Below are 24,766 nucleotides of genomic sequence, written 5' to 3'. Positions count from 1 at the left end.
CCTCAGGCTCATTACAAGGGTTTGGCGCAGGAAGTGTCAGTCAAATTCTTCCATTTGCTTTGACATGGGTGATGGTGGGGTGTTTAGACGAGGCGAACATCCCTGTCATTTCCTCTTCATTTTGTGATAAGCAGGAAGGGAACTTGCAGGCCCCCGTGCTGTCTGCCTGTCCCACTCTGTGGCCATCCCAGGCACAAGCCCCGGCGGGCTGCCCCGGCCGGCCGCGCCCGGCCTGACCCCCCCGCCTCGCCGCCACACACCGGCCGGAAAGAGCGAGCGGCTTCTCTCCCGCGGCCGGACTAGGTGGGGCTCGCCTCGGACTTCCCGCTGACAACGCCGGCGGCCGCCGGGCACCGTCCCCTTCCCCGCCCGCGGCGGGGCCGAGTCGGGCGTCACCCGCCCCTCCCCGCGGCCGTCCGGGCCCCACGTCGCGGCCCCGACCCGCGGGGTTACAACTTTCCGCTTCCGCTCCAACTTCTGCTCCGGGGACCGGCGGGCGGGGGACGGCGGCGAACGGCAGGGCCGGGCCCTGGGCCCGACCTCGACGGCTGCCCCTCAGCGCCCCGCTCCCCCCACCCCCTCGGGGTCCCACCACGCCTGAGGCCGGACGAGGCGGCGGCTCCCGGTTCCACTTCCGCCATGTTCCAGGCTAGTGCCCCTTTCCTCAGAGCGCGCCGCTCCCCGCCGTCGCCGTCGCCGCCACCCCCCTCTCGCCGCCGCCCCCACCCCACCCCGCCCCGCCACCTGTACCAGAGACGCCGCGCCGCTCCCCGCCACAGCGGCCCGGCCCGGCCCGCGCTGCCCGCCGCAACCCACCGGACAGCGCCTCCGCTCCCCGCCGACCGCGCGCCGCCGCCGCCTCGCCGGCCGATCCCGCTGCGCCGCGCCCGCTGCGCTCCGCTCAGCTCCGCTGCGCTCCGCTCGCCGCCTGTGCCGGGGCGCGGCTCGGGGCCGTCGCCGTGACGCCGCACGCCCAGCCTCGCTCTGGCACGGCGGGGGCGGAGGGAGGGGCGGGCGCGGGGAGGGCTGACCCTGCGCACCGCCCCCTGCGCACGCGCGCGGCCGCCCCGCCCCACCCCGGGCCGGTGGCGGCGGAGCCGGGGCGCGCTGAGGGGGCCGGGGCCGCCGGGGTCTTCTTGGGAGAGCGGCGCCTTTCTACGGAGTTCGTGTGTGCTCCAGCTGGGAGCCGTGGCTTAGTCACAGCCCAAAGGTGCGCCGAAAGCGCATCATGGTTGCTTCAAGTCAATTAAGAATGTAAAGAGCTGGAAAAGTAAAAGCCACTGCACTATTTCCTGCGTCTCTGAAAAGGTGTTGAAATCCGCTAGTGAAGGGTGTTTCAGAGATGCCGCATACTGCTGGTTTTATGTGGACCATTATGCCTCTGGATAATGGTCTGAATCATTACTCTTGCCGATACACAGCAGGATTCCCAGTGCCTGCAAAAAATTACGGTGTTAGCTTTTCTGTTATTTTAGTCCTAAAGTATGCAAAACACGTCCCCTCCCCCGATGTCACCCATATTTTCCAGTTACGAAGGGTTTAGCTGATAAAGATTAAAAAATAAACGAGCGTTTACGTTTCTAGGAAACACTAAGTAAGCAAAGAGTTAACGTGGTGCTTTCAGACAAAACTTGTGCTCTGAGGAAGTCCACGGCACTTCCACACTTACACAAGAGTGTATAAAACTGACAGGAAGTTGCAGTGAGGCTTCTGGCAAGGAGAGTGGGTGTGGAGGAAACAGTGGCTTTCTGTTAGTAGGACAGAGATAGAAAAGGGAGACCATATGAGTTCAAGCGAATCTGTGGGAGATGCTAAAGCTCAGAGCAGGGTCAAAGGATGACCAGGGAAATGAACTGCCCTTGGTAGAGAAGACTTCAGCGAGATACAGGGCATCCAGAAAGCAACACGCTTTAAAAAATATTTTTTTTTTGCTCCCAAATCCTGAATGTCATAAAATCTCTTACAAATGCCAGACAAATCTCTTGATGTTTTACAGCTTAAACCCATGTGCAGTTCTTTGATAATGAATCCCTGTAAATGATGGATAGATAATGCAAGAGTGCTCTGGTTGTGAGAAATCAAGTCCATGGAAACCATCCCTTTCTCAGCAAAGCATCCTGTGCAGGACAAAAATCATTAATGAGATGAATAGGTGAAATACAGCCTTTCAAGTGAAAATAAGAAGAGCATTTCATGCAATTATTAGCTGTGTAGCATATTAGCTCACCAGACAGAAAAATACTTGTGTTCCTTTTTTTCCTGTCACTAGATACTGTTATCAGCACCAGAAATATTCAGAGGAAAAGAACAAAGATAAATATCCTCAACCCTCACAATTTTCTTCAGTGAACTAGGTTAATCACAAACAACTTGCAGTGTTCCAGCAAGAGATACGTGTCATTAATGTAATAGTATTTTACAGTGTGCCTTAATTCTTCTGTGTTTTATAGGCTTTGGGACAAATCCTCCTCTGCTATACAGTAAGAAAAGTGGAAGGTGGCCTTTGGGAGTCTTGAGTAAATCTCTGTGAGAAGATCCTGGTGTTCTGAGTTTCATATAGGGCTATCTGGAACTTAGTATTTTACAAGAAGTGTATATAGACCTACATAAACATATGGTTTGCTTAATATAGACATGTTTGGAGATTGATCACTGTAGCCAGAAGAAATAGGCAATTAGGATTCATGCTAAGCACGAGACCAAGTGTTCCTTGTCCCCAACTCTCTCAGCCACATAGTTTGAATGTAAATTGGGCCCTTAATTTTGGATTTTCCTATGAATCATTTAGCTAATCCTCAGCTCAATTCTTAAACCAGCTTTACTCATATCAGTGTGACTGGCAAACAGCAATTGGTGTGCTAACAAGGCATACTCACCCAGTACTTCACAGGGCTTGTTCTGCTCAGCTTGTTCAGAGTTTCTACCTCAGGCAGCTGAACAAGTGCTGAGGTTTCCCTATGATAGAGCAGCTCCCCAGAGAACCAGGAGTTTGGGTGAAATGAGGCGGATGTGGGTGCAGTGCTGTTGTGTTGAATGGGAACAGCACAGATATATCAGCTTGCTTTAGTGGGCCTGCCTGTGCCCAGCATTGATCTGGAATTTTAAAAGAAGAAGCTCAAATACTCAGCTGCCTATTTACTGAACAAAAAGCAGTAGAGACCTGCTTATGCACATGAATCTTAACATCAAATAGATCTTTCTAAAGCACTGTAACACTTGTCCTTTGTGATGTAACCTCTGTCTCCCAATTTGCCAGTTGTCTGCATGTACTTCAAAACCCTTTTATTTCAATGACCAGTGCTTAGCTGGAGGTAGTTCAGTCTGCTCATCACTAACACAATGAGCGATCTGATAATGTCATGGCTCTTGTGAGGAACAAGAGAACGTAGAAGACAAGCTCTGGTGGAAGATGAGGAGGAAAATACTGACAAATCTTGTTTAAAAGTTCGGTGGAATTAGTGGGAGAGTAAGGTGGGGGTCGATAGATTATTTGGGGAAAACAAAGTAATATTTTTAAAATGATTCTTTTATAATAAAAGCTTGGCAGGGCAGCTTTTGGTCACCTCCCTGCAATTTTCCTAACTTTGCATGCATTGTTTTCACTGGGACTTCATGGGTGTTGGAGTGAAGAATGTGGCACTATGTGTATTGCAGTTTCATTACTGCTGAAACACAGCCATCTCTGGGACAGAATGCAGAGCTGGCTTGTGCCAGCAAACTCTAAAGTTAAAAGGGTATGTGGTGCCAGGGAATACAGTGCTGGCTGCATGCCAGCTAGCTGTGAGCTTTTCTAGAAATGTGTCATGAAGGAAAAAGAAACGCCATTTGGTAAATCCTAATAGGATGATTTGTTTTCAAAGGGAAAGCAAATTTCTCATCTTTTAAGGGGAATGGACTCAGAGGGATCAATTCTCAGCTCTACACCTCGGCTGTTCCAGCAAAGAATGGTTACTAGATCAGAATGTGCCTTGGATCATGAGAGCAATAAAGAGAAAACTTCTTCAACGCTAAAGAAAAATAACATATTCTAGTGACATAGATATGTGAGATTTTTTTTTCATTCTGTATCCTTCAACATGATTTTCATTTGTTATTACTCTGTACTCAGAAGATTTAGTCACACAGAGTGGGAATACCTGTCTGTCTGGATAGAACTTTGAGATGTTCCAGGGATGTGTCTTCCCCTCCAGACTCAATGCAATTTCTGCATGTCTTCCTATCTGTTGATACAGCTTCAGCCTGAGGTTTTTCACCTGATAATTATCAGTTCTAATTGTTCATCATCTTCCCTTCAGACATAGCTTCCATTATGCAGTTCTGCTTCTTAATGTCTCTTCATTGCGTCTCATGATGTATTACTGTTTGCTAACCGAAGTTGTTTAAACATTGGTTTAATCACAAGCTTGACTGAAACTTAATATGAAGACTTTTTTCTCTACCTTTTTTTTCACTTTCCATGCGTTTACCTTATTGTTGAGGAAAATTCTGTCACTTCGCTCCTCTTTCTCCTCCAAACCATCTTGAGTTAATGCTTTTTCTTATCTCTAAGTGATGCTCCATGACTCTTCAATTTATCTGCCAAAATCTCTTACTGAACTAGCCCTTTTCCTTATCCGTGGCCAAAATCCTATTATTTTTTCATACAATATAGTCCTCCCTTTATCTTGTGATTTGTCTCCTTCCCTACCCTGTGATAACTGCTTTGAGGTGCAAAATTTACCATTGTTTTTTTAATCTGGGGAAGAACAGGCAATGGACACTACTGCAATTTAAACTGTAAATGTCAGCATTTATTTACAGGGATCTAATTTTTTAATCTATTATCTTCTGTCTTTGGGAGACTGCTTTTATATCACTGCAGTTACTTCAGATAAAACAAGGAATAGCTGTTTCACAACATAACTGTTGTGAAAGCACAGTACTCTGGATTGCAGAGGAATTCAAGAAAATGTCCTGAGCTCTGGAATTTAAACTCTTAAAAATTAGGATTCATTTGGTAAAAGGAAAAGCCTACTTTATTTTATCCTCTGTGGAAAATCCTTTTTCAAATTGATTTGGACAACCAGCTCATCAGATAAGGAACAAGATTGTCACAGCAACATAAGTGCTTTAATAGTATAAATGAAGAATAATGTATCTACTTGAAACTAGAGAATGAATGTAATTACCTGGAGGAAAATCTGTCCAAGATATGGGTGGCCGTTTTTCTCAAAAAAAAAGCTGAAAGTCACACACAAATTTTCACAGCTTCAGAGTTTCAGAAGTTTCCCTTCCCTGCTTTTCCAGGAGAACACTTCTAGCAGCGCATGATGCAGAAAGGAAGTTACTGCTTTCTGAATCACCAGCTGCTGTGATACCTGGATAGTTCTTCAGAGTCTTCCATAAAAGGGCTGGGTGCAATGGCATCAGTGATGACTGATCACAATATGTCAGTATAAAGTTGTAAAGGAACAGTTTTCTCGTTTATAATTCAGCAATATTCCCAACAATGTCCTTCTTCACCCCATTACCAGATATTTTAGAATAGTGCTTTGAGCAAAATAGAACAGCCTGATCAAAGACAGCACTGGGTCCATAGTGGTAGTGCTATTAAGTATGGGAAAAGTGGGAACTTTTCACTCTGCTTTGTGAGAACATGAAAGTACAGAATTTTTACTTGGTAAAAACATATTTATAATTATAACTGAGTGTCAGTAACAACATTTTAACTATTGTACCGTTCTTTTGTTCTTTGATTTTTTTTTCATTGCTACTTGTTTCTAGCATATTCATTTATATCCAGATTCTGACTGCTGGAGACAGAAGAAAGGTTCCTGTTGATTTTAATGAGCTTTATACCAGGACCTAAATTCAGCTCTTGAGGGATGTGCGATGTTTAGTAGTACTTACATTTAAAATATATATTCACTCCTGGTTCATGACAATATTAAGACAGGAACAAATATATTTAACAATGACAGGCCTAAAATACTCAATGTTTTTGTCCTGCTTTCCCTAGCAGCTGAATTATATCCCAATGAATACAGCAATTTACACTGACATAGATGTGGAAGTGACTTTTCATTGCTTCTTTTTTGTTTCTGTCCACTTCAGAATCAAGCCTTAAATAACACAATGGGCCAAAAGCATCCATGGGAAAATAATTATTTACATTAGTAGTTAATTACTTTTGGTACTCAGTTTGGTTTGAAAAATGAAATGTACAGCACAGAAAGGAGAATTTATTTCATTACTTTGTTAGATCATTTTCTCCTTAGCTTTCTCTGTACATGTGGCCTTATTCTTCCATATCTTTCCTCTGGCCATGAAAACTGTTACTGAAACTACAATCATGACAGAGGTCTTAATGAGTGTAGTTCAAGTCTTCACGAAGGAATAAACATATTCCTTGCCTTTTAAAGCTAGCCAAGAGGCAGATTAAATTTTTCCTGTTATTATTTTTTGTTTTTTCCAAAATGAATGCACTCTGGGTTTTTTAGGTGATAAAAATTTCTGGTTTACTTCTTTCTTAAAAAGTCCATGAATTGCAAACCTCTGAAATAGTAATTTCATTAAAATGTTTGCTACTAATCCAATAGTATATATTATAGTTAAAAGAAAATATTGTAGTGAAATTTTGTATCCTCTAAATAACCAGTGTAAAACCAGGAAAATATTGATTTTGAGTATATTCAAACCATGTCTAGATAAGACATTATATATGGCACAGGCTGTTATATCTGTTCACAGTCTGATCTGGAAAAGTTCAGATGTTTTTTTGGGTGGTATGGGTGCAGTGATAGTCAATGGCATCAGATCCCTGAGGTGATGCCCCACTCTGCTTTCTCTTGCTCACTCCCTCTCATTGCACTCTGCAACTTGTTTGCTTCACTTTGGCCCAACTTTCAGGGTGGTTTATCAGCTAGTAGGCCTATAACCTCTTTGCCCCTTTCTGCTGTCACTTTTAGAAGGACTCAGGGGTCAAATCCCTTCTTGTTCCTTAACTGTCCTGGAGGTCTGAATAGAAGATCTGTGCTATAGATTTATTTTATAACTACTTTCATTTTACTTCTGCTGTTCTGTGCAGTTCTGTTGAACTTCAAATTGAAGATTTCATAGTATCCTATTCATATGAGATATCTTTGTTGTTATATTAGCTTCTTATCAATAAAAACATGGATTTTAAATGAAAATGCTGTCCTCTCCATTTCTTAGAAATTCAGAAGTCCCCAGACTTTTAATTGCCTCTGCACTACACAGAATCTTCTGTTTCAACCTCCAGCAACATAAAATTTGAACTCCAGACAGGATTTTAACATTTAGAGAAGGCTGGTGTAGAGGAGGCCTGTGAATCACTACCAAAGACAGGGACAGAATGGAAGCTGTTGCCCTGGTGTTGCATTCCCTTCTGTGAAAAGGATACTCCTGTTGCCCTGGTGCTGTGTTTCACGTGCTAAGGTGATACTCCACTGGCTATGCTAGTTGTGCAGCCTGTTTGTGTGCCCTGTGTGACATTTCCAAATTCAATTCAAATTAAAGAAGACACAGGGCCATGATTTTAATGATGTGAAATAAAATAAAAATTCTAATTTCTTTTAATGGTGTTGGCACCTGAATTGTTAATTTTCCTCCCTGCTTTTTCTAATTGTTGTTGTTTTCTACATTTTTCCTTTTCCATTCTTCCCTTAAAAAATCACCAAATTATACGAGTTTCAGAACCCAGTGAGGCCACAATGAATTCAAGTAATGGGTTTCATGCTGTATTTCTCTAATTCTAATAATTGTGTCTATCCTTTATTCTACATAATCCCATTATTTTATAAAATAGCAAGTTTTCCTTTCCCCCTTCTTCTACTGATCTTTTATCTTGTCTCCCTTTTTGCCTTAAGATGGTATTTTAAAGACATCAAGTTAGTTCTAGGGTGGAGTTGCGTGATATAATCAACTTCAAAATGATATTTAAATTTCCTTTCATCCACTACAATACTGAAATTTATGCTCAGAGATCAGCATTTACTCTTATTATATTTTTAATGCTCCTTCAGTGTTATAAAGAGAGGACTGTAGCTTTTTTTGCCTGAAATCACTCTTAGAGTAGTACCTTGTTATTTAACAGTTCTGGTCCATAACAGTAGATTCAGGGAAAGGGCAGTGCCTCGTAGATAACCAGTTCTTGCGAATAGCTTTTTATCAATTAAGTGATTTTTTTTCTGTCTCTGGCATTCAGTAATGGAGGAAAAGTCCTCAGGGGGTAATCCTTCCTTTTAAAGAAGAAATTCTGAGGTGTTTCAGGCTTTCCCAAGTTAGCCCATTTCCTACTCTCCCTGTATCTGCCCTGTTCTAGTCATAACATTGCCCAGAACCATTCTGTGCATGGCTTAGGCTGTTCATGAAGGCACATGGACCCCATACAACTGCCCACAGTATTTAATGTACAGAGAACACTGAGTGTCATCAGCTCACAGAGCCAGCAATTCTCAGAATTTTGCACATACAGGATTTTTGCTCATCTAGCCCAAGTGTGATTAGATGGCTTTCTCAGATGACAATGTGGGGAGGTCATATGCCACACACACGATACCTGTGATGAAAAGCTGAGCCTGTCCAAGTTACACTCTGGGGATATATTTTTTAATGCTCTATAATAAGCTACCTGTGCACAACAGAGTCATGAACCATTCTGTCATATAGATTTCTGTCAGCTTGTTACAGCTTGTTCCAGGTTTGCTAGTATATGTCCAAGGCAGCTTGGTCCACAATTAGGAATCCTAAACACAGGTAATAAATCTGAGCCCCATTTTCTTTCAGAGTGTATCAATGGCAAAAAGCTTGCCAGCTGAACCTATATAGAAACTACAATTTCCCTAAAAGACAATTAAAAGCATATTATATACTCAGTGTCCTGTGGTTTGGTACCAGTATCACATAAAACAGGTCCCATGTAGTTACATGGAATTTGGAAGATGGACAGATGAACCTTAGTTCTGCCCTCCCATATAAGCAAAAGCATAATATGTAAGCGAATTACAAAATTAGTGAAAGAATATTTTTAAATGCATCTCCAAAGTGAAATTGATTTGGTTATTTGCTTACCCACACAATTCATAAACATATACATGTAGGGAAAAAACAAATGCACAGTTATGATGCATCATTTTCCTAATGATTTGTCTGCAGTCTAATGGGTTTTCAGTGACAACAGAATAATACTTTGGATAATGCACTGTACCTATATACATGTAAACGTTTAGTTTGAATTGCTCTGGGAATCCTATTTTTGAATTTCCACCCTTCTTTGCAATGCAATGTTTGACCTTCATGATGTATTAACATAGAGGGTTTTTTTAAATTTAATACACCGATGAAATTGGGGCAGAGAACACAGATGACTGCCTCTGAGCCCTCAGGCTCCTGATTATCTCAGGATTGCTGTGCCTTCCTGGAGTTGCTCAACTGCTGCATTAACAGTCTTTACTGTGAAGAAAGCAGTGTTAGATAAACATCATTCAGAAGGGTATCTCTAATTGTTTGAGCCTATGGAAATAATGTGCCCCAAGCACCAGCAGTAGATAGGTGTGGTTTTCAGATCATCAAGAAATATCTTTGGCTAGTATCAGCTCAGTGCTGTGTCATCCTCTTGTTTTAATTGACGCTGAGTGTATCACTTGCTCATTCCAATGTATTTACAAATCTTGATTAAGTCACAGTAGTTAAATGTCAATATATTCACAGCAGCTTTATAGGCTAGGGAGTTACCTGCCCTTTTTTTGTGTTCGAATACCTCATGCAGAGACAGTAAAAGACATTTATTTATGCCTGAGTATTGGCTAGTGCCAGCAACAGCTGCCAGCAGCTGAGGGTGGCACTAGGAAGTTGCAACACTCAACAGAGGCATCCCAGTAGGTATCAGCACTTCCAGGCTGAGCAGCTCTTCAAAGCCACCACCCCTGTGCCTGCAGTCATTACAGTGAACAAATGCAGGGAGTGAGGAACTTGTAAGCCATTCAGAGCCACTACATGGATTTGAAACTGGTCGATAAGTCCACTGGAGCTGGGACCTTGTGGTTGCCCTCTCTGCTTGTTGTTGACAAGGATTGTTTTGAAGATGACCTTCTTTGCCCCTTGTATCTTCAATGTGTTTGTTCCTTTTTACACATCCACCATCTTGTCCTCCTGCATATGTCACCTCAATCTTCTCATAAATGTCCTAATATCCTCCTTGCTCAAGTGCAGAGGCTGTGCATGCTGTGTCACTTTACCTGCAGTTCACAGCTCATGTAACTCCAGCACAGAAAATAGATATGTATATACCCTAGGGGAAGCTCGGTGAAATGAAAGTGTTGGGGTGCTTGGAAAGTCCAACTGGAAGGTCTGTCCCACATAAATGAGGCCGCTATTCCAGTAAATTGCATCTATTTCTGTTGTGTAAAACTAGGGAAATTTGGTTTCTTGGGACCTTGCCGTCCTTCCAGATTAATTGCATCCAAATTAAATAGAAGGTGCTGATATTATACTAGCAATATCAGATGATCCTGTTTCTTCTGATATACAAGTTCTGTTATATTTCTCCATGAATGACAAGTGGTCTGGTGACAGTTCCTGAATGTGTTGGAATCTATCTGAATACAGTAAAAAATCAAAGTCATTCTAAAGGGGAAAGAAAAGAAAATATAGCTTGGTTATTGATTACTATTTTCTTTTTTTGGGTAGTTTTATCCTAACTTGTCATCAAAAATACTTAATCATTAACAATTTGGATATTGATAGAATATCTTTACCACAAGTCCTTCTTGTTCCTCAAATTTTTGTTAATATGTGCCTCAAACTGTGATACTCTGTGTCAAAGTACCCATCACTGACTTGTGCCTACATGTATCAAATAACATATACACACACTGATATTTACTATTTATTTATACAACTCTTTATATACATTAATATATCGTTACACAATACATTGTTGTGACAACATCATACGTATAGTAGCACATATCTATACCATATGCAATTATTATACAGGGCTATGTAATAATAATAATTACAATTGTGTGTAAATTTTATGTGATGAGAAAGATCATAAAAGGATTGTATCAACATCCCAGCTATTGCTAGTGGTACTTATTTACCAGGAGAAAATTAACTAAAATAGCTGAACTGGATTATGTGTGCCTGAAAAAGTAGTTGTCCTGGAATTGGCATACCTTACTTTAATCCAGAGAAATGTTATGAGGTACAGAAACCTCCTTGTTATTGCTAATAGCTTCCCCACAAACTGTGAGATGGATGTAGTGAACATTTATCTGCAGACAGAAGTTACTGTACTTTTTACAAAGACAACACAGAACCACAGAAAGGCGTTAACACTTCAGCTCTAACACTGTGGTTTGTGAACACTGATGGCTTCTGAAGCCTCTCCTCTTTCCAGGGCAAGCACTCACAAATCTGCTGTAAGAAGAGATAAATACTAGACTTCAATCCTAGCCTGCTTCTACTCCTCCAAATGGCTCATTCAGTAGCACTTGGCTTTACAGACATTTTATCCTGAGGCTTTTATCCTATCGCTGAAAGGAAGTGGGGACTTGATTTCCCTGTTCCCACTGCCAGCTCCCTCCCCGGTTGCACATAGATCTGCTGCTACAGTAGGCTGTAGTCATGTTTCAGCAGCAAACATGAAACAGGCCATAGCTACAACAAACCGAGAAAAGAGTAATAATAATAATAATAAACAACAACAACAACCTCATTTGTTCTCAAGCTGGCATTGATCCATGAAGTGACACTGGTATTTTGGTTGCAAGATGGTGATACATGAACTTGTTAAAATGATACCAAGTAATCCCCTATAATTATACTGATTAAAATGGGAAGGATACAGGCCATGCACTCTTGCATCATAATTACTGTCTGTGAAGTTTTAAGGTTTGAAAACCCTTTGTTCTGTCTTAAAAAAAAAAAAAGTTTCTATCAGTGCAAAGTTTAGCAGTTTAATGATACCTTCATTCTATGCAACACACAGTCCTCTATTTAAACAAGTCAGGGGTCTGATCACATATTTACGACCAAGCTATAACTTTCAGAGATCAGAGTGCACAAGGAATTTATAATCACATTTTGGGAGACTCAGTTCTACAGCTCACAGCTGCCTTGAGTATCCCTTAACAACATGTATTCCTTAGGCTTCCTCCCAGCTCAGATGGAGAGAAAAAGATATTAATTAAGGGTGCTATGCCAGTTCATACCAGACTAAGATCCAACCTAATAGTTATAGCCCACAATAGAAACAGGAGTCTTGATGGAGGTCTCTAAGATACACATGCTAATTACCCTGAGCATAATTACTGAGTGCAATGGTAGAGGATGATGAGTACTCTTTACTCACAGGAACCTGTGGGTCAAGTGTAAATGGTGCTGGCTCAATCCTGCTGGCTGGTAAAGTATGAGAATCACAAATACTCAGCAATGCTAGGGGAAAAGCCCTATATGAAAACTGCATGTACATTAACCAGCGACTCTTTGGAGCACAGCAGGAACGTTCACATTTATAGTGAGAGTCAAAATAAGTGCAAGAAACTGGCTGTTGGATTTTAAGTACTGAAAACTTTGTCCCTTTCTCCTGCCATGTTACAGTAATCTAGTAGTTTTTCTATGTTTATACAGTCTATGTGTTCTATATTGTGCTCAGAAGGTTTTCTCTTGCAATCAGAGATGTCGATCTGCTGAGAAGATTCCTCCGGACCAGAAGATAACTTGGCACTATGGCCCATTATGGTCATCTTGACAATCATTTGCCTAAGTGTCACAGAAGCTTTCCTGAATGCCCTCAGTACATTTATAGCATTAGTGCCATATGTTCATCCCTCACTTGTAGAAAAGTTATGCTCACTGTGAGATCAAGCTGTTGGGAACCTTGCACCTGCTGTCCTGATAGAGATCAGAGCAGGAGCTCTCCAGGGAGGGTCAGGGAAAAGTGTGAGGTGTGTGTACAGAGGCATTGCTGTGCAGTCCATCTGGCTGCCTTCTTCCGTGCCCACGGAAGTGAAAAGCACAGCGCTGCTTTTCAAACCCTTTGGTTTCCCAGGGTGGGACCCCAAAGCCAGGCACAAGGGTGTGAGCCAGCTTGGGTAGTTCAGGCAGATCAGATCTAACAGCTGCAGAGTCAGCCCCTTCTGCCTCGTCTTGTGGTTGTGCTGCTCTGCAGCTGGGGTAGAGTCAGTAGTTTAAAAACTGCTTTAAAACTGGCTGTTAGTGATCAGCAGGAGGGGAGCCACGGAATTCTAACTTCAGTCTCTGTCAGGTTTGCCACTAAGTAGAGTTTGGCCATATCCACAGGTTAACAGTCCTTCATAATGAATGTTCATGTAAATTGGAACCTTAATTTATTAACTGAGCTGCTGGAAACTTATCTCCTTCTCTCCCATGCACATTTAAAGGGTTCTGTCAAGAAATAAAAAATCACATCTAAAATACTTTCTATTCCCCAGGGATCATACAGCACCTCCAAAGTCTGTTTTACTGTCATTCTCCCTATCTGTTTTGCACTTCTGTTGAACAGAGCTCCTACCTAGGAGCAGTTCTTACCCAATGCAACATGACACCTACGGGTTCTCTTTTTGTTTTGTTTGTCTTGAATTTAGTTCTCCAGGGACATAAACAGGTTTGGCATTAAGAGTAAATGCAGTAGAAGGTGATATCAGTACAACTGCAGGAAAAATTAAAAATATATCTGCATTGTAAAAGAAATTAATCTGTTGATTATTTAGAATTCATCACCTGCATGGAATAATAGAGCTTTGTGATTTATTAAAAGCAACTATTTTTTAAATTTTGTTCCCAGCTTAAACCCCCCTAAAGGCCTTTCAGCCTCACACTCTGCATGCAGCTCTACCCTGCAGGCGCAGTTTCAGGGAAAGCCACAATCCTTTTCTAAGCAGTATATTATTGAAAGATAAGCCTATACCTTGGGCAGTATTTTGCTGTGTGTGGGAAAACGTCAACGGTCGCAACTTTTTAGTATCTCCTCCATTGCAGAGGGAAGTTAGACCTGAGTCCTTGTTTCCTCCCCAGTGAGGGAGCATACCTGCAGCTTCATGCAGTAAAAAGAAACGCTCCCTGTGCAAGACCTTCCTTTAATTTTTTACTAGGGTATCATGGGAAGGTCAGATGAAATCTGGCCCTACAGCATTTAATCTGACTCATTCTTTTTGTACAGCTTCTTTCATGTAAACAGTACAGTAGAACACTTAGCAGAACAAAGGAGTATTTGAGAGGCCTGCTAAAGATGTTGGGTTCATTAGATTCACAGAAGGCCAAATTCTGTTCTTCAGGACACACCTTTCATTAGGAGTTAGATCATGCATCTGGGGAATGGAAATTATCTTTTAATGCAGTCGTATCAAAGTGATTCCATTTGACAGTTTTCTCATTTCTTTCCACAATTAGGAATGCTAGCAAAAGCCTTAGAACAGCTTCGTTTTCACTTTGATTTATTCCATGTCTCAAGCTTGTTGCTTAATTTTTAAATAATTCTGTATGACCGTAGGAGACCCACGTTTCTGTTGGCAATTTGCAAATGGCTAATTTTCCTCTCCTGCCTTTACTCTTCCACAGAAACCAGTTCTTCAGTTTCAAACTATTTCTTGGAAGAAGAAATGTTGCAGAACAGGAAGGAAGACATTGTTCTGGGAAGGGACCCACATGCTGTCATTCATGGCCCAAGGTCAGTCTCTGAGTCAGCTGAGCCTTCCTTGCAAAGATGATGGAGAGTGGGAAGGCTTTGTTGTGTTACACAAGGGATATGAGAGGTAGGGAAGGTGGAATATATCAGCAGGACAAAAAGAGATGAGGCAGATTTGCAGATAAAATGCCTGTAAATATGCTAACGGCACCAGGCAATGCACCATCAGACGTGCTACAACAGCGATTCTCTTTTTGGGAGATGTAAAAGGAAGGAATGCAAAAAGTGTCTAGACTCACATGCTCACCATGAGTAACATCCATCTTCCACTGAAAACATCTTCCACTGGAGACAAAATACTGAATAGGATGTATCATTAGTTTGTCTTGGTGGGACATTTCTCATGCTTTTAATTAGGACCAGATATTTGAAATAATTACTGTTTTTCAGTGAAATTTTCATAGCACTTGGATTGTAATTACCATCAGGAGTCAAATCAAGTAACCAAAAGTCATGTTTGTCCTAGTTTTTATTGCCATAGGATGTGTTTCTGTATTGTAAGTGTTTTTTTACTCCTTATTTACAGCACATCACATAACAACTATGGAAGTCTCAGTCTGTATTTTGGGGATAGGGGAGTGATGCATCCAAAAGCCACAGCTTGATGGAGAAGAAGGGAGAGTGAGAGAGCAGGAGACAGATAATGTGCCAGATGTGGGCTTTTTATTGTAAAATCCAAAATTTCTATTCAAATTAAAAAAAAAAATCTATGTTTTATTCCAGGGAGAGGGTGATCTAGTCTGACACACTGAGTTTTTTTCAGATTCATATTCTGTTATCAATTTGATTTACCTCACTTAATCCCTTTGGAAACTGTATCTGACCTAATTTTTTCTGCAGTGACTCTTACGGCAAGAACAAATAATAGGGGTGACCCTGTGCATTACTGCCATATCTCTTTTTCTGTAATGTGGATCAGTCTAGTTTCAATTCACATTTGTCTATGAAGAGACAAAGTCAAAGATCAGTTCAAAGCAGCTGATACATTCTTGCAAATTCACATTTGGCAGCATTCTAAATGGGTAAATATTGCCAACATGTATTGATTGCTTTTCCTGCCTCAGCCAACAGACCCAAAGTTATCTGCCAAATATTTTTTTTTTTTTTGTAAATGACACCTCATATTGCCTGATGTTGCATAAGCTATATCAATTTACTGTGAACCTCACCTGCTCTGAGAGTGTTGGCTCTGTAGGGGATTCTTCTTTCTTGACGACAAATTTTGTGATTTCCTCTTTAATACAAATTTAGCAGAGAAACTATCTGCTAGTAGTGGAATTTCCAATTATGGCCATTTGCCACATTTTAGGAAGCTGTCTGTCCTTGAATTTGCTGTGGCACTGCAAGGTGGAAGCATTATAAATTTCTTTTATCTCTCTTGGGCCACTGATCCTTTTCCCGTGTGCGTGTGTGCAGTTGTGTGTGAGTGCCTGCGTGTGTCCTTGTGTGTGTGTGGAACTGATAAGGCACCTCCAAGTCTGTTCTGTTAATGGGTCTTCTGTGTTGCTCCCGCTGCAGCCAGCAGCCAAGCTGCCCTCACTGCTTGTGGTGGGTGATGGAGAATGCCCAGAATGCAACAAGTGTCTGCTGGCTCAGCTGCCCTTTTATCCACAGCAAAAGCAGGCTGGCAGTGCAGAGGAATGTGTGCTGTGCTCCAAGGAGCAATAGTCTAGGCTGCTGGTGGTGTGGAGGGAGAGGTTCTTCTCTTGGATTCTCTTGGACAGATAAAAAAACCAAATGTTCTCCCAAGTGCCTTCTCTTTGCCAGAAACAGATCTGTTAAATGAAAGAACTATGGAGCTGGATGCTGTTGCATCACCAGATATGGAAGCTGAGATAAGAAAATAATTTTTGTACAGTTATATTGTACTTATAAGAATTATAAAATAATTATGCCTTCTACTATGATGAGGTCTAATAGGTCCAATATCAATGTCCTAAGCATTACAGAAAAATGGCAAAGACACACCCTATTTTAAGAAAGACACAGGCAGTTTCAAGATGTGGAAATCCATTATTGCTGCTTTTTGACATGACATTAGGGGTTATTGTGAAGACCTGTATGAATAAACAGTCAATAATGCAATATGAATGCCTCCCTTTAACAGCAACCACTGCAATGAAGTTTATTTTAGAATCCTTTGACTGGACTGGAAGGTATACAGTGACTTATAAATGCTTTCACTGCTAGTTCTTTTTCTGCCATGATCATTAATCAATTCAAAGTCTCATTTAGCTTACTGTTGCTAAATGTCTCTTGTATTACAATAGCTGCAGCTTGATAGACCCTTCCTCCTTTCAGCAAACTCTTCCTCAGTGCCTCTGTGCAGTGACTCAATATCTCCTGGCCCAGAGAATATTACTTCCATTAGTTGGTGGTGCTGAGAATTGCCCATCTGGGACATCAACTGGAAAAGGCTCAAACAACACCCCTTCACCTCACCCCAAATTTTTCTGTTCCCCAGACCCAAAATAGGGGTCTGAACTAGGAACAGTTTAATTCTATAATGAGATTCGTATTGATTGGATCAGCCTCTCAAATAGAAGAAATATAATCTTCTAATTTAAAATATTTGTGGTGCTAAATTCCTGGGTTTGATTTTTATTTTATTTCTAAATGAAGGGAAACTGAGGCGGAAAGGAACAGTAGCACAAGGGACAGAAGTCCAAGGCTTCAGTAGAGTGGTCTTCCCTTCATTTGTATGCAGTGGGATGTGGAGGTCCTTGTGTAGGGTTCTTGTGATAAGATGAATAGTGCAAGCTGCTGACTAACTGTTTTGAGCAGGCTTACATGTCTGCAGTTGGAGGCTAATGGTAAGAAATTATTACCTGCTCTTGGATCTCAATTATGCAATCTTTTTCTCTGCTCCTCTGTGAAGCAATAAAATTGAAACAGAAATGAAATTTATTAGCTGCTTTGTGAATGTGGTAAATGCTGATGTCTTATTGCAAATGAGGCATTTGCTAAATAGGAATGCTTTTAAAAGAGTATAATCCTTCACTGTCCCTCCAGGACAAACAACTGGAGAGCAGTGATTGCAGAAATCATTTAGGTCATGCAAATCAAACTCCAGCAGCAGTGTTTCATGCACTGAGAAGGGAATGCTAGACCATCTTATTAAGAAAGCTTGTAATGATAAACATTATTAAAATAACTTAGGAGAAATTACCAAGTGAGGGTCGAGAAGGGCTAAAAAGGGGAAGCTGATTGTGGCAATGTGTTTTTAAGTGGACTAATTCCAAAGAAGTGTGTTTATCATAGTCACACATAAATGGCTGAACAATAATCACACCAAAAAGATGCAAAAATCATAGCCCTTACATGGTCTGAGGGTAGTTTAGAAGCTTTTTGTAGACAGAGCTGATTTACATCAAGTGACATAGGAACCTAAAATTCCCACATTATGTTTTCATAAAAGATGACAATCAAAACTTTCTTCTGGACTTAAATCTAAATGTCACTTGGAGGAATATCAAGTCACCCAATATTGTATGGTGTAAGCAGAATGTAACTAAAGGTACTGTAGGTAATGCTGCTGTAGTGAGCTGTATTGTACAGGGTTCATCTCTATCATTTAGACATCCTAGAGATGAATTTCCTTTACAGTGGTTCTGGCCTGCCAGTGCAGCTGAGTGAAGACAGTAATTGCTTTCTTTAATGGGGCTAAATAATCTGGGATATTTTTTATGTGTGGTAGTACCTGGAGGAAACGTATCATCAACCAAACACACTATTTGGTTACAACAGGCTGTGCACAGACCCTTTGCAACTTGGAGAGCACTGAATCCTCTGTGCTACGGCACAGCAGAGCTGGGAAGTACCTCTTTGTAGGCTAATGGTTACAAACCAGATTGAACAGCAAGCTGTCTCTTGGCAAACACTGAGAAGCATGTCTGTTCCTCCTCCTGCCTCCTTTCCAGCCACTCCTTATTTCACTTCTCAGAATTATTTCTGTTTCCATCTTCCAGAGGTTTTGGTCCTGTGGGCCCAAGGGTGGTTCTGGCGTGTGCAGCTCCCTGAAGTCAGCAGCACCAGCCTGAGCTCGCACGCGCACACAGCTGCTGAAGCTTGGCTTCAGGCTTGCCAGCTCCAAATTAGGTTTTGAGGGATGCAAATTTTTGATGAGTTACCAAAGGAGGAATCTGTCTGGCTCTGAGGTTTCATCAGCTGCTTTCCAGCCTTCCTCACTGAAGACATGTGGATGTAAGGGAGAAGAAATATTTAGGAGGAAAATGGTGACTGCTAGCATGGAGGGGAAGGGACAGCCAAGGCGTTGTCTTTGGTCTGGCCATGGAGCGGTAGCAGGGCAATTGAGAGGCCAATTAGCTCTCTACCCCGCAGGAAGATGAGGAGTACACCAGCTAATTACAAGGTGTTACTGTGACAACCTACGAGGCAGCAGCAGGCTGAAAACAAAGTACGGAAATGTAAAGCTGAAACCAGGGGAAGGAAAAAAGAGAAGACAAGAAACATGAAAGAAAGGAGAAAACAAGTACAATAAGAGCAAGAGCAAATTAAAAGGTCAAAATACATTTTGAAAGGATAGGGAAAAAAAAAGTAGGTAGTGAGGGGGCGCCAAGAGAGATGCATGATCAGAAATGAAGTGTCTGATAACCTGGTTAGCAAACAAGATGCCAGGATGTGGTATCTTCACAGCAAAATCTCAGAGATGTTTTGGATTGGGTTTTTTAATATGACTTTAACCATCTCAAAAGTTAGATGTTCAGCCTGAGGAGGTTTCCTAGGCTCTGTCAAATAGTTTGCAGAGAGAAACAAGTACCAGGGGAGGTTCAGTCATTCTACAGTCAGTATGGATGTGGTGGCTCCACAGATGTTTTCTTTGCTGTCAGCTATGGCTTTAATTAAATTGCAGCTCTTTTGTCTTCCTGCCTTCTCCCTCCTCTGCACTGCTGTATGACTGGTGCTGGTGAAGCTGTTGTTGAGGGACACAGTGAATAATGTTGGGAAATCAAGGAGAATTCTTATTGGTCCATGTCGGTTGTTCAATCTGGTGGTCACAGAGCAGCCACACAGAGTTTCATTGAACTACTGGGAGAGTCTTGTGGAGCCACAAATGAGTGCCTAAAAGAAATGGTGAGACCTGGTTAAGGTGTCACTGCCAGTGGAAAAGCTGGCTGCTTGCTGACAATTGTGACTTGTCCACTGGAGGTGTGTCAATAGGGAGAGCTCTCCTGGCTAAGCTGACCTGGCAGCCTCACTCTCTGTGGCCTTACTCTTCAACTGGCTCTTTAAGTCAATTACTCATTGCAAGTATGGTATATCTGGACTGCTATGTGCATGGCAGCAAAGTTAGCCTTGTGACAGAGGGGGCCAAGAGAGAGTGAGTGAGCTGCTCCTGAGGTGTGTTGGTTGGTTGTGGTGAACCATGGTGTTACTCACCTGGGAGGTGTTGCAGTCTGTGTGATTGCTGCATGGCTCTGATCAAAATCATCACATGGCGTTTCATATTGCAGGAGTTCAGTTCTGTGAGTCTTCCATGTTCCTCCCTGCTAATTTTCCTACTGGGCTAATCATTTTGGCAGCACTAGTACAAAGACCACCAGTGTCTGCTACCTTTCATATTTTCATACACTTTCATACACTGCTCATATCTACAAATTTGCAGTAACTAATTACAAAAAGGAAACTCTGATGCAGCAGCTGTCAGAGAGCAGTGAAAATTAATGGAAACTACTTCAGTAAAACAGCCTTCATTTGAAACAGCTAAAATGCCTGGTTGATTTAAGTACCTGGTCCTGCTGGAGTAAGTAATCTATGCTAGGCACAGACCTTTAGCAGTCACTGGACCGCTAATGAGAAACAATTCTCTTATTATAAAATCATTATCAGTCAATAAAATGAGCTCAAACCACAAAATAGGAGCAAAGTTCAGGGATCTAAGAATTCGTAGTTTAGCCCCATCAGTGAAAATTTCAGAAAATTAAAAGAAGCTCTATGTAAGTTGCCACACAGTGGAACCCAACACACAGAAACAATCCCTGAGTGTCATGGCAACTCTTATGGGCTCTTCTGAAACAAACTGCAGTTTCCAAGGTGAAAGAATGAGGCCTTAATCTTTGCTCCCAGTTCTCCATGTCCACCTTCATCCCATCAGTATGGTTCATGCAGCTGCTAATTATCTAGCAAAATGCTGGCAGGGAAGACAGAGGTCAGTGCTTGGCTTAAGGAAAAAAGAGAAGAGCAATATGGTATCTGAATTATGGTTTAAAGACATACAATAAGAGAAAAATGAGCTAGCGTTATGCCTACAGGTGGTCACAGTTCCCTCTGAAGGTTGCACACTGCCTCTAGACCTGACCGGAGTTTGGGCAGAGCTGTCTCAGGCATTACTAAGAGCAGGATGAATAATGATTATTAGTGATGGCCAGGTGACACCTGACTCTTGCTGAAGTTTACAGTGAAAGTAACTGGTGATTTTTTTCAACAAAGGTTATATTAGAGGAAGAGTTTATTACATTACACCTCTCATTTGGTTAGGATCTGCTCCTCAGGACATGGCTTGGTTTATTCAGCACCTTCTTTCCCTTCAATTTTTCTGAAAGAAAGAGATCACGTTTAGGCAGTTTCAACAGCTGCATGCTGGGACAGGTCTGGTCCCAGCTTCCCTGATGGCTCTTGGTCTGCCTGGCTCTGCCTTCTGCACACGTGGCTTGCTGGTCACCTGGAGGTCAGGTATGATCAGGCAGGCCTTTGTGCCAAACACAGACTATTTGCAGCCACAGAAGGAATTACTGCTCCATTTGATGATGCTGTCAGTTTCAAAGTTACCTTTGTGACCTTCAGGAGAGGAGGAGGTATCAGAGCAATTCAGGCTCTAAACCAGAGTCCCAAAAAGGGAATCCTTGCAAAATTGGGAACAAGTCAGGAGAAAATATTGAAAATGTTTTTAAAAGTACAAACCCATATAAAATACCAGTAAAAAAAGAGGAAGTCTATTAATCATAGGTAGCTAGCTAGCTAGATTTGAGATACAGCAATTGAGTTACTTAGGATTATAGTACTTTGCTGTACAACTCTTTTATTTGTAGATTTAAAAATTCTTTATGGAAATGAGTGAAATGTAGTTTTGTTTTGCATATTAAGGGGATTGAATCACAAAGAAGCTTAATGACTAACTCATGGAGAAACACTGGGTCTTTGTATGTTTGGGCCTAGACTGGACCTTTTTGTATGCCAAAAATTATCTCAATCTGTAGGGGTTTTTGGAACCTGATGCATATCAGAGACTACTGTAAGAAACCTTTGGGTTTCTGGTACATTGCAAAGGCTATAGTTTCAGATGTAACATATTTAGAATGCCTCACAAATGGGCTAACCTTGTAATAGATACCTAAAAACTCTGTAACTAGGCAACTAAAAAAAAGAAAAAAACCCTCTCAGGTGGTTATCAAATTTGTCTTAAGAAACCCTTGTCCTGCTGTGCAACTGAAACCGAGAGATGGTCTTGCAATGTAATTACATTTTATCTTAAATTAAATTGTCTCATAATTTATGCAGCTGTATTATCCGAGTTTACTCAGTACCATCAATCTGTATCAGAGCCAAAATGCTAATTTTTTATAGGATTTTACCTCTTTTTATTAAATGACTCTGTTATCTAAACAGTAAAGCAATCTGGTCTAAGTACACGCATTTTATTTCATTGTGTCTGACTTCTCTATTGTTAATGAATGAAAACTAAGGGAGGAAGCATAGCTCTGGGCTTTTTCTGTTCCTCTTTATGTATTCCAGTTTGTAGATCCCAAGAGTAATTTGGATTTACTGTTTTGAATATCCATGGTAATACACAGATCACTTGTAGTGACTGCAGTCCTTGTCAGGAAGGTCCTGCAGAGGAACCTTTGCTTGCTTCCACCAGCCAAGCTAACCCCTAGTTACTACTTGCTATGCTGAGTCCTGGTGACCTTCAAGAAGTTTACATGAAACAGATGTTGTGATGCAATGCAGTGGATGAGCTCTCACAGAAAACTAAAGAAATCCAAAGCCAGATTTCTTGCAGATCTTTATAAACAAGCCACAACAAAGCAAATAAAGGTGAAAGGTATCCCAATTAAACCTACGTATCCCAATAGTAAGAAATAATAACTATTTGGCTGCTGGAATGATGATTTTGAAGATTGTACAGAAGAGTCATGTTCAAAATATAATTAAATACTCTGAACTGAACTGAAGGTGATAAAGGCCATAAATAACATAATTATCTGACGTAGTAGATTATCAATTTTGATGATACCTATATAGCTTTAAAAAAGAAAAAGAATCACAATATAGCATAAGAAACCCCTTCAAGAATATTGTAAAGAAATGCAGCAGTTTTTACAGAGACTCATCTGTTTCTTCAGAGGGTTGAAATACCTCCTCAGGGAACAGCAATTCCTAAGCAGAAGTGCCAGTGTGAAATGCTCAGAGCTACTGGAGCCAGGATGAAAAATCAGGCCTTTCTTTCTGGATATATCTGAAGTAATCTGTGAACAGTTCAGGAATCTATATATCTTTCCAGAAAGAGACTAATGATTGCCTGTTTTCCAATCATTTGTTTGTAACAGCCAGGCTGTGTGGAACAACTGTTAAGTGTTACATCCTGAAAAGTTTGCTATTTGCAAAACATTTTACCATTTTCCACTTCAGAAGCATCTAAATTTAGTAATGGTGCATAACTCTGTGTCCCCAGGGGCCTGCAGTTCAAAAGTCCATCTCTGTTTTGAATGTAAGTTTAGAGCAAACAGCACACCATGATGTAGCAGCTGAAGAACAACCTGAGTCTGTTCCTCAGTGCAAAATCTTTAACCACTCAACCCGAGGGTACAGGAACCCATGTGGGATACTTGGGGGTGCAACAACTGAAGGCATTTTCTCTTCTTCACAGACACATGGGATGTTCTGGTTCTCTCTCTGGACAGCTGTGGCCCTATGCCTACTTGCAGCTCCCACCTCTCTTGCTGAGAAGCAGTCAGCCATGGGAACAACAGCCTCGTGGTCTCATCACCCACTCTTCCCCTGCAAATTCCTGCTTGCTGGCCTGGTAATGTATGGAGCCATTCTGTCCCCTCTCCTGCTTATACCCGTGCAGTTCACTGGTGCCCAAGCCTTCATGTCCTTGGAAGGAAACAGAAAGCAAACCTTGCCCTCCTTGAACTGCAAAAGCAGAGTCTGCTAACCACTGCAGCAAACAGCAATACACTGGAGAGACGGACTTTTGTATAGGGGAAGATACTTGGATGTATTAGTGCAAAGTCAAAAGTATGAGTCTTTAACCCTTTCATTTATTATTGTATTTCTTGACCCAGATCTTCAGAGAAAACATTTTGGAATTTATAAAGGATTTTGGACTGCTTCCAGCCACTCTCTGTTCCTAGTTAGTTCCATGCTGGGTCATATTATATTGAATGTCTGCCATCTTACTAATTTCTCTTTCTGCTCCTTCCAGCTCCTTTTCCTCTTCCAGGTTACTGCAAAGATTCCATGGTAAAATTCTCCCTGGTCTCCCCTTCTTCCTGTCTGCTTTTGATCCAACATAATCCCATCTTCCTACACAAAATCAGGTGACATCCCTGTGGGTATCTTAGACTCTTTGCCAGAGCTTTCTGTCCAAATCTCAGCACCTCATTCTGTAGCAATTCCCGGACGATATCAAGTAAAACTGGGTGTGCCAGCAGAGTGCAGTGGCTATTGCCAGCTAGGCTTTGCAAAGCCAGCTCAGTGCTTTAGTGTTTCCCCTGGTTCAGTCTGTAATAATATAGTACAGAATCCTGAATGCTTTAGAAAACTTTTTTTTTTCCTTTTGGTCTTCTCAGCAGCATTAGTAACACCAATAGAACAATTTCCCTAGGAAAAAATTCAAAGTTATGAACTCTGGATTTAAACAAGAAGCATTTATATTAAGTAGGAAAGAGAAGGTCTTTGTTTGAACACAACAATCAAGCCTAAAGAAAAAAGAAGTATGCTTGGCCAAATTTTTCAGCTTCATTTTCTGTCAGTAAGCTAGTGGTAAAAGAATTTTTCTTGCTGAGCTTAAGACTTGTGCTGTATTAC

At 41.5% G+C, this 24,766-nt stretch overlaps 1 protein-coding gene across 2 annotated transcripts in view; it reads right to left on the bottom strand.

The window, feature by feature from the left end:
* The window catches only part of RAP1B (RAP1B, member of RAS oncogene family), a 34,486-nt gene extending 33,501 nt beyond the window's left edge, over positions 1–985 (bottom strand). Inside the window, exon 1 of one of the 2 annotated variants that reach the window (XM_030237887.2) lies at positions 817–985. The gene's annotated coding sequence lies outside the window, so the exon portion shown is untranslated. The remainder of the gene's footprint in view (positions 1–816) is intronic. The other variant, XM_050985034.1, reaches the window with a different exon arrangement.
* Positions 986–24,766: the final 23,781 nt, after the last annotated feature.

The sequence above is a fragment of the Serinus canaria genome, chromosome 1A, assembly GCF_022539315.1.
Source record: "Serinus canaria isolate serCan28SL12 chromosome 1A, serCan2020, whole genome shotgun sequence".
NCBI lineage: Eukaryota > Metazoa > Chordata > Aves > Passeriformes > Fringillidae > Serinus > Serinus canaria.
This window is presented reverse-complemented; position numbering and strand designations above follow the sequence as displayed.